This window comes from Anarhichas minor, unplaced genomic scaffold (genome assembly GCF_050575085.1).
Source record: "Anarhichas minor isolate MPS153535 unplaced genomic scaffold, ASM5057508v1 ptg000042l, whole genome shotgun sequence".
In the NCBI taxonomy this organism is placed as follows: domain Eukaryota; kingdom Metazoa; phylum Chordata; class Actinopteri; order Perciformes; family Anarhichadidae; genus Anarhichas; species Anarhichas minor.
In genome coordinates this window covers 8,388,041-8,399,101 of record NW_027466488.1, presented here as the reverse complement: position 1 = coordinate 8,399,101, position 11,061 = coordinate 8,388,041, and positions in this window count along the sequence as shown.

The window sequence follows — 11,061 nt, the reverse complement described above, 5'->3', positions numbered from 1 at the left end:
AAGAGTTAACAGAATGAGCAGACTGGGAATACGACATGTGCCTTTTGAATATTTATATGTTCCACCATGGTCACCCCCAGCAGACGCACTCTGCTAATTTAAAAAATGTGCGGCGGATTAACTTTGCTGCTTGCAAGTCACAGGAACTGTTTCTTCGCCTCTGGCTGCTGCTCAGTGGTTACTACTGTGCGTCAAAGTGGAATGGGGGCAATGTTGAGCATGTGAGAAACACTTTTTTGAATGTTTAAAATGTGTTCCTCCATCATCGGGGCAACACATTTACGGATTGATAAGACAAATGAGACTAGTGTGGGGAAATTCATTTCCAGGCACTTCTAATGTAAACACAGACTGCTGGTGCCTGCCTGCCTGCCACATTAGGGACAGGCTCGACTTGGCTGATGACTGCTGTCTTGGCAGAAGACGAGTGGAACGTATTATTAATCCATTTGAAGATTGCAAATCTGGAAATAAGATGCAAACATATAAACTACTGTCCAATGCAAAACTTTATACCGTTTTTTCTTAAATTCTTATGGCAAATTTGGAAAATCCTTATTTCTGTCAGTTATACATTTATTTCATCATCTTGTTAATTGGTTTATCAAGACAAAATGTTATCGGCGGTTCAAATCCTCTCGTTGCACCCTAGATTCATCCCGCTCCCTGGAATTTTTCCATGCGAGGTTCGGTCAGGATAAATGTTTAGAGGGAATATTTGGAACAGCTTTAGCCTTTCACATGCTAATGTAAGCACTGGCGGCACAAGAAAGCTGGCCTGACCCAGGGGCCACACAGTGACACAGTCTGCTGATTCAGTGCCGGCAGCCCTGGCTTTGTTTATGTATGTGCACGAGAAATAATGCACGTCATAAAAAGGAGAACTTTGAAGGGGAACCACTACCCCGGATGATAAATGCCCCCTGCTCTTCGGATATAAATAACTCTTCCCAATAGTACAAAAGAAATCTCGGGAGTGACTTATACACCGTCATTTCTACAATAACATTGGGCCGCGTTTCTAAGCCTGATGTTCCTCACATAGTGGATCATCCTCCAGGAATCTTGTCTGATTTGGAAACAAACTGCAACCTTTTTTTTAATTGGGATGTTTCTGAGAATTAAAAAATAAAATGAAAGTAAAGTTGTTGACCTATGCATCAAAGAAATGACACATCAATGTCTCCTGAAGGCTGCATCATAGAACCAGTTCATATAGAGAGGGCATAAAGCATGCTTCATTGGTTTACACAGTTTGCAACACGTCAAGCTTGTGTTTGTCTTTGTCTCCCACATACCTTGTAAAATGTTCTCTGTTCTCTTTGTTATAGGACACATCAGTACACAAAGTGTCTTCACATTGTCTGCCCGGAGTCACTTCAGGGGGCAGAGGAATTTACACAGTCTCTGGATCTGTCAGTAGGTGGTATAGGAAACTGTAAAGATAAGTCCCTACAGCAGCTTAAGTCTAGCTTCCTTTTCACAAGAGCCTTCGGTATCTCTCAGATCTCCCAGATACATTCTGCCCTCGCTCTTATCAGAAACCTGACCATGGCCACTTCCAGTTTGGAGAGAAAGATGGAGATCTGTGTGTGTGTGAGTGTTGGGGAGAATCTTGCAGGGCTGATATTTGTCAAGGTGTCCATTGCTTAACACAGCTCAGATCTCGGTGTAAAAGATCTTCAAGGTGTCTAGACAAGGAACTGAAGCCATTCAATCATGTCTTTCCTTCCTTTGCAACGTCATACACTACAGTTCATCGTCAGTGATAACCATTTATCTCCAAATTTCGTGAGGGATTACATTTTCCTTTATGGGTTTTATTCTCCTTCTTCTTAAACTGAGTAAACTATATTCCCACTGGATAACAAGAGAGAAAATGTTTGTTTTGGAGAAAATGATTTCAACAGGATCTTAAATCCTTCAACAAAACAATAACATTTCAAGTTGTGCATTGTTTTCCATATTCCCACCAATGCCCTAACTCCTCACGTTTACAATTCACTGTTTGTGTAATTTTACACATAAAATCTATTCAAATAACAGACACACGACTGACTTAGTTGTGCATCCTTCTGTTTGTGCTCTTCTAAGTTGAGACCACACCCAATTGCTTCCTCAGAAACCTTCAGATGTTAAGTGGACTTCAGCGGAAGGCAAACAAAATGCTTGAAAAGAGATGATACGTCTGTTTATGGAAATAAACACCTGTTGAAAACAGCCTTATCACACTGGATGACAGTACACATTTCAAGTTAAGAGTTTATAAAAGATGCTGCAATTTGTTAGATATTTATATTTGTTGAATATTCTGTATCATTTATATTAGGCATAGTATCAAAACTCGTATTGTGTTTGCCATCTTAGCTTAGTTAAGTTTTGCAGGTGTTTGGCCATAAACCACATTTTTGGACAATTGATACATTTTTATCTGACGATGGTGGTGAATGAAAAGTTAAAGAGATGGTGGGTAATGTATTTTAGAAACATTTTTGTTATATTTATTGAAATTCTCTTCACATCCCCCCAGCAATCTGATTTATTTGATCAACAAATCAAATGCTCCTGCCTGCCTGCCTGCCTGCCTGCCTGCGCTCACTTTGCCTGTGAAATCATTGCTCATCAACGGAGTCTTCCACAAGCTGCCAGCTCGACAGCTGTGAGTATAGCCATGTTTGTTGTTTACCTTCAAAATGATAATTTTGGTAACAGGCTGTCATTTTTGCCGACTTGGTGACTTTCTTGCTAGATTTAGCGACTTTTGGATCTAGTGCTGCTTTGCTAATTTCATTGGGAAAGAGTTGGCAACACTGGGCTGGGTTTTTCAGATGTTATTACAATTTATCATGAGGTGGACATGAATGTGTGTACCAAATGGCATGGTCATTATTCCAATAGTTGTTGAGACATATCACTCAAAATTACAAAAAGAAGCCTCACTGGCGCTAGATGACATGTCCGTAGAATACCAACTTCATAAGGATGTATCCTCTGGGCACCATGGATATCTGTACCAAATGTCATAGTAATCCATCCAGGGGGATTATTTGAGATATTTCAGGAGCAGAGTGCTGGTCATTGCTATTTCTACAGCCACTGCTTTCATGGCTAAAAAACTGTAAGTCTACATAAAAGTGACCATCCTGGTAGCTTTGCTGCATGGCGTCTTTAATATTTATCTACCTCAAAAGGGAGTTGTTTGTAAAATTATCTCTAAACAACTGCATGGGTTTACTTTATCCAACTCCAATAAACCAACGTATCGAGTGGCTCTTCAGTGCCTCTGCTATCCCTGAAATCTCTTTCACAAAAAGTTGCAAAGAGCAGTTTAATGCAGGCTGACAGTCTGAGAGCAGCCAAGACATTATCGTCCTGTTTCTTGGAGCAACACAGGGGCTGCCACCGCTCCAGATCCAACCCTCCCGGCCCTGCCCAGCTATCTGCTTTTGCTTTATGTCTTTTCCTGCAGCGAGCACTTGACGAAGGACAATTTGTTTGGATGCTTAATGCTGCGGCACTGGCTGCTTGAGGATTATATGAGATGGTCCAATGATTTGTGGTGCTGGTAGTGGGTTGGAGTAAAGTATGTGTGGTAACGCGTGTGAGGGAGAGTGTGTGTGCGCGTACATTCAGTGAGTGTTTCTTTGTGTGTGTGTGTGTGTGTGTTTGGTTCCAGGTCCTCGCTCTAACACAGACGTCAGTTGTCTTCCACCTTGCTTCCTCAGAACTCTCACATTTAGGACAATAGTCCCTCAGCCGCTTTAGGAAGACATTTGTGACATGTTTGTCCTTTCTTTTCACATTATAACATTCATTGCCTGCTGAAAGATTAGGAATCTTTGAATTCCATTGTTTCAGGATTTATGAAACCCTCTCTTGGCGAGTCTTCTTTATATGTTTTGGCAGCCAGGAGAATCATCGACTAACCCTGTGAAGCTTCACACACTGAAAAGCTACTGTGAGCTTTCCCAGATCTCACACTGACAGACTTTACTGACACACAAGCAAGCGGCTGCATGAAGAGCAATGGAGGCGTGTTAATATCGTAAACCAAGAAAACTATTTCATCTTCCAATGTAAGCAGTGTGTTGATGTAGTTTTTAATTTTCCATGCTGCCATTTTATATCAAACCTCAGATTTAAAAAGAGGCATAACATTTTTCATTTTTGTTTGATAACCACTGTCATCCACATGAGCCAAGACTCCGTCTGCCTCATCCTTTGGCATTGGCCAATAACCTCTGTTACAAAATACAGTGTTCATTCTTTTTCCATATCAGTGTCCCTTTTAAATGTTGCCCAGTGCTTGGGAAGTGAACCTCGGTGTACTTTTATCCTCAAGAGAGCAAAGCGATCACCAGTAAGATCTCAACCGTTGTCCAAAACATCTTGCGACAGCCCTTCATTTGATCCGTTCAAGGCCCCTTTGAACTCTGCTGTAGAACGAGGTCCTGAAGGGCTTCACCCTCAGATGATAAAAAAAAGTGAATTATTGGTTTGTTTATCATGCTCTTAAAACCTAAAGTGCATTATTAAACAGAAAGCACATTAAAAGGGGAGTATTGTTAAAAGTGTTTTAAAAAATCTTGTAAATCCCGGTAATTTATGTCACTGTGGTCGAAGAGGCTCACCCTGGCCTTCTGGTTTTAATTTGGCTTTAGGCTCTGCTCTTCAGAGTCTCTACCTGTGATGCTGCCTTTTTCTCCCAGACATAATCTGACCGATGTGACCCCCTCGGTGGGGCAACGATGTGGCAGCCTCAGATTTAGAGACACAAGTCAAAAACCAAATGAAGATATTTGTATCAAGTAGGCGGAAAAGCGCTGATACATCTTCCTGCAATAGCTGATGTGATTGTGCCTTTGGCTAAGATAGATTTTTTTTAAAGATAAGAATCATCAGTGATTCCGTTTTTTAAATTTGTATTTATAGTGTATTTAAAATAGTGCCAGAAACATTCAAAGGAAGAGGTGAGCTCTGCACACTGAAATTTCTCAAAATGAATGTCATTGATGCAAAGTTTGTAGCTACAAGGTTTTTGTCAAGCAAACATCCGAGTGAATAAGAAGCAGGCTAGATACAGACACAAAGTGACAGCTCCATTTACAATTAGGAGATCACATGATACAAAACAAGACCCGTGATCCCCAAGAGTCCACAGCCGTGATACCAGCTCTGTGAGGCTGTATTTAAACACAGCGGTGTTTTGAGCTTAATGCGAACATCAGCATGCTAACAAACTTACAGTTGTAATGCCTAAAAACCCATAATGCACATATAAAACATATCATATCCTAAGGAATAGACTGTAGCCCATACAGGATAGAATTAATACATTTTTTGGAATACACATATCTTATTTAATCATGAAATCTCCAAATTGTAGGTGGACCTGTCATTTTTTGTCGCAACCTGCTTTTAGTTCACATTTGCCCAATCTAGACCGAGATTGAAAAGTTGCATCAATATAAATTCTTACAATACAAGTTTACATCTGACCATTGCTGTCTATAACCATGCCGACTGCAGAAAGCCTTAAAAATAACAAAACATTCAGTCGTGAGGCGTCACAGTGGATTATTATGAAGCTTCAACAGTGACCAGGGCTTGTCTGGGTGCTGCCTGGGACCAGAGACCTGCTGCAGCCTCGGGGGACTCCCTGGCAGAGGCAACAATGGGTCAGAGCCCCTTCTTTGTGCGGTTGCCCTCCTTAATCAAACTAGCCAGAGGAGTGATTGGATTTTAATTCTGCCGGGCCCACCGTAATGGTGTGATGGACGGGGACTGGTGAATCGGAGCAAGATGTCAGCCCTGGGAGGCCTCCATTAATGATATTGCTTCATTTCTTAAAGTGGCAGGAACGCTGTGGGACGAGGGGATCGCAGCAGTTGGCAGGCAGAGCCCTCCCTTCCCTTTTTCATTTCACTCTCTTTATCGCTCACTGAGTCTGGACCATTTTCGTTGCTCTTTGTGCGTCTTTAGTGTTGTGGTCCATTTCTTTGAGCTGGTCACTGTATGTGTGTGGTTCCAGACTGCTGCTCTGGCACTGGACACAATGTAATTACTGTCTTGTTGGAGAGGATTTGCTTTTGTTTTTCAACCTATGTTGAAAGCTAACCTGGACATTTATGGTATATGATGTACATTAAACTTGCTCTACATATAAACAGACAAAAACAGATTGATAATGCACTTATTGATAATTAGATGTGCCCATCATTTTCAATAGATAATATACAACAATTTGTGGTACTATGCAATATATACTCAAAGTCAATTTCCCTGACCATGTGAAAATTCAACTCTTTTGACTTACCGTGTTTTCTTCTGACAGGAACAGTATATCAATGGCATTCACATTTCAGTTCCTGCTCTGCATGCTATAATTAAATGTAATCTCTGTTCCATCCTAACTCATGAGTCAGGAGGTTAATTGAACTTTTGCACTAAATCTAAAACACAAAGACTTCCTGAAAACATTCTTGAACTCCTGAACTGACACTTATATGAACCTGATGGACGCCAGAGTGTCTCCCTGAAACCTTTTGATGCCGCTTCACATCTTAAGTGACTCACACTCGCCGCCTCGTTGTTTGCTTCCAGTGACACTTGTTTGTCTTCCTCTTTCGGCTAATGACAGTTTGGGCTTGTCAAAGTACAGGTGAACCTTCATTGTGTTTTATAGCAAGTCATTGTCGAGTGGGGTCGGCTCCAACCTTCCTCTCTTCTCCTAATGGGCGTTGGTGTGTTGTTTTTGCAGCAGATTTATGCGTGGGTGGGGAGCTGTGATTTACGGAGCTCTGACACTGTCTCAGCAGCAGGACCACGGAGGCTGATTGTGGCTCTCTGTGTGTTCCAGGTGAGCCTGAGGTCTGCTCACCATCCCTCCACACACACACACACACACACACACACACACACGGTGTGAGCAACATGCCCAGAAACTATTATAGCAGTAATATAGCAGGCAAGCTGCTACTGTTTCAACTTCCTCCCTTCACATAAATACAGTATAGGGCTTGTTTTGCTGTCATCATGTATAGTTTAAAAAAATACATCGGCTGCACAGCAAATTTTTTCTTCTTTATTTTTCAACATCTCGACAAACTGTGGCTGTAAAAACATAAAAGATGATGGTCGAATTATGTCAACAGAAAATATAAAGACAAAATGTGTTTTCTTTTTTTTTAAATCAATATTAGGTTTTTTTAATGCAGCTTTCTAAAACACCTCCACCCCATGGCCCCAGTGCTTTTAAAAGTTTAAAGGATGATATGTGGATATTTACTCATTGTGTCAGTTTCCCATAAAAGCAGCATTTCTTCCCCAGGATCGATAGTACACAAGTAGCCCCATACTGCACACATAGATGTTGATGCTGCCCTTTCATTATCAGTGTGACCTAAGAGTAGAGAAGATTAAATTATTGTCACCAGATGGTAAATTGGCCATTACCCATCTGAGATAAATTGGTCCTTAAATATCCCATTAAAACACCTGCCAGGAGGTGGACAAAACAGTTTACACAATGTAATGGTGTTAACACAGGAGTTAAAGGTTTGGCTGCATTGTGTGGATGACAATAATAAGTTATACAGTATGTCTTATTTTGGTTTATACTTATTTTAGTCAGTCACAAGTTTTGCAATTTATCTTTCAAGCTTTACTTTTCTTCTCCATATCATATTGTGTGATTTAATTTAACATTTTACTGTTAAGACCTTCATCCAAGTCATTGTTGTGCCTCCTGTCACGTGCAACCCCCCCCCCCCCCCCCCCTTATTTTTTCTCTTGCAGAAGTAAAAGCTCCCAGTTTAGTCTCTGCATTAAGTCAGCCTGTCAGAATGCTTCCCTGGAGAGTTTTGGACTTGAAGTTCGTCTCGGCAGTTCCTCTGCTGGCGGCCTCCACTGGAGGACCAAGGTCACAGTGTGTTGAAACTTTCACAGAGAGCCTCCACAGAAATCGCACATACACGTATTTGTACACAGTGTTTGTCAGTAATGCTGATTCAATAGTCTTAAGGACAATTTCTACGAATGCAACAGGAGGGTTGAGAAGGTGCTGCAGACAAAGTGTGAGGAAGACAGTAAAGCTATTGAAAACAAAATGCTTTTGTTTATCTTTTTGTATATTTCTAAATGCACACAACCTTTGTTTTTGCACACAGCAATATGAAAACCTTCTAGATGGTGGCAGTAAAATCTCCAATTGCTATAGGTTCTAATAATAAAATGTCCATTAGCAATCTGTCATGTGTGGGATTTTTGTACCTTGGAAATTTAATAAAAGCACTAATCTACTTTAAATGAATTGTAAAAGTCAACTCTCACAGTTTGTAAAACAAAAATGTGAATGCTCTTAGCTCTCCCTCCAGTGATATTTACTGTACTTCAAGATACAATATTCAAGTGTGCATTGTATTGCAGGGTGTCATTTTGGCATACCAAGTTTGATGGAGTTTATTTTTCTCTTTCTTCTTCTTTTGTTTTTACTGCCTCATTGGTTTAGCACCTGACCATTGCCCATGGCAACAAAGGTTGTGAGATTCCGTTATTGGTTCAAATATAATATGACACGCATGCATCAGTGTATGTTGGCTTATTTATGCAACATTCTCATCACAAGATATAGGAAACCTTGTTCAAGCCTAAAATATTTAATTATCTTCCCATTTTGTCCCAAATTTATAAGATTGAGTTTCACCCACAATCTCACAGATCCTCCAGGCCCAAAGAAAGAAATATACCTAGAAAATATCCTGGTATGCCTGTTATTTTATATTTGTTAGACTGCATTCCTTTGTTTGAAGGTGTTATTAGGATAATGGACAGCATTATAACATCACAGCTCAGTTGCTAAATTTAATTGTTCATCAATTAATTTCTGTTTAGTGAATAATGTTACAAATATTAAACTCAAATGAATCTACATACACAATCTATATATTACACTGAGAAGTCAGTCTAATATTTAGTCAACCTTCATTAATAAAACAATTGGGGTGAACTAAATATTAGAAACACTTGTTGGTGTAAAGCAATGGAAGAAAAGTTGAATGAGCATCTCTAGAACAGTTTCAACATAACGTGAATATTATTATTAAGGTAGGATTTATTACCCTGCATTACTGTTAGCTAGGTGCCCCTGATAAACTGGCAACTGAGAGTACATGCCCACAGCTTTATGACCTGCTGGCATCATCACCCAATGTAATATATGTCCAGTTAGGTTCAGGAATGAAATTTTGATTTGAAAGCCTGAGCCAGGCCTGAAAAGTAATGCGTTAGTCAAAATGTACTCTTTCAATAAAATAATAATATACAATTGTTCTACTAAAAATAAAACACTAAATATAATTCGGGCTGGTTGGTTAAAAGCCCAAAAATGCATTGATATATGGCTATGTAATCTCCTGTTAAAGTATCATCAAATTATGGGAAACACTAGTTGTAATATCTCTGGTTTTGAAAAAAAAAAAGAAACCTTGAAAAGCAGCATGATCAAATGTGCTAGTGTCTTTTCTCCCGAGTTTTATTCATTTTCTTCTCCTACACACTAACAACAACAAAACACACTCGTCTACACGGATTATAGAACATATAAATGTGTCTGTCAGTCAGTGACCGTTTAGTGACTCGTGCTCGTGGGCGGCGCTGCACTCCTCCCGAGTAGCCTGTACACGAGATGATCTAATTACGTCCAGCCCTCCACCAATTAGAGAATTACATCACACCTTTAAATGGCTCGTCCGTTTAATCATTAATGATACGGTGTCATTCCCTCTGACAGCGTCTAGTTGCATTGAGGCAACTTGACACATGCAGACAGTTCAGAGCTAATCCTAAATAACGGACTGGGGGGGGACTACTCCATTGTTTCTGTGTGTCGTCATAACCGTGAAAAATAAATTTGAAGTAAAAAGTGAGGTCTCTGTTTGCAAGTCAAATGAGGTCAATTATTATTAAAAAGAGTGTGAGTTTTAAAAAATGAGTTGCTGTAGCCCGAGCTGTCTGCGTGCATGTGCATGTGTGTGCGTGTGTTCTGGACAGGGATTACTGGTGTTTGTTTTGGTTCTTGTTTAACGCACTGAGGGGAGACGCCCATAGACTTGATAGAAGATCAATGGCCTATACAGGTACTCAAGCACGTCATTTTATGGGTGTCAGAGGAGGTGATCTGTGGTCTGTAGCAACACAGACTAATACGACCTCAGCTACATTTTTTTAGTTGATGTCACGTGCTGTTTTGGGGAATGTAATTGTGCATTTAAATGTTGTCTGCTTTTTTATTTGCCCTTTTATTTATTTTTCAGGAGCATTTTTGACATTTTCAAGACTAAGACTCATTATTTTTATTTTCTTATTCCCTTAATGTTTAGCTTGGTGTTGTAACTCCCTGCCGCATTTGATCTCTAAAGAAAAGCTTTTAAATTATTTAATTTATTTAAAACTTCCATAAGACCATTTTTAGTTTTTCTTCATAAAACTGTGTCATATGTTTTGGTTAATTTTAATGTGATCTGTGTGTGAACCGTTAGGGGTGAGTTATATACAGTATCCGTGCTGGAAATATGCTGCTTTCGAAACGTATATGGCCACACAATGATTTTTCTGCTGGAAGACGGTTAATAGGCCTGCATTCTTGTCTGTAAACGCCATTGTTATTCTTCTCTTATCTCTGTTATCTTAATCTGATCGCATTGTTTAGTTATCTTATTTGAAATAGCTCAATTACAAATATATTATCTGTCTTTTGTCATTCAAACTTCCGATTAAGACACTGTCAGTGTACTAAAAAGGAAAATAAATAGTTTTGTTAATTTTTTTCACAGCAAAAAACGTTCAAATATCGAAATACGGTCAGCAATCATTTGGTGAATCATTGAGTCCGGTTTTGTTCAAATACAGCACGTTGGAGAAAGCATGCACCAGGATAATTTGATTCTATATATTTTAAGATTTAAATAAAACGACGTACTTTCTTGATTTTAACGACATATTTTCTACATTTTTGTCAAAAACCAGCAAAACTGCATCGCAGATAACGAAAGTCACTCCTGG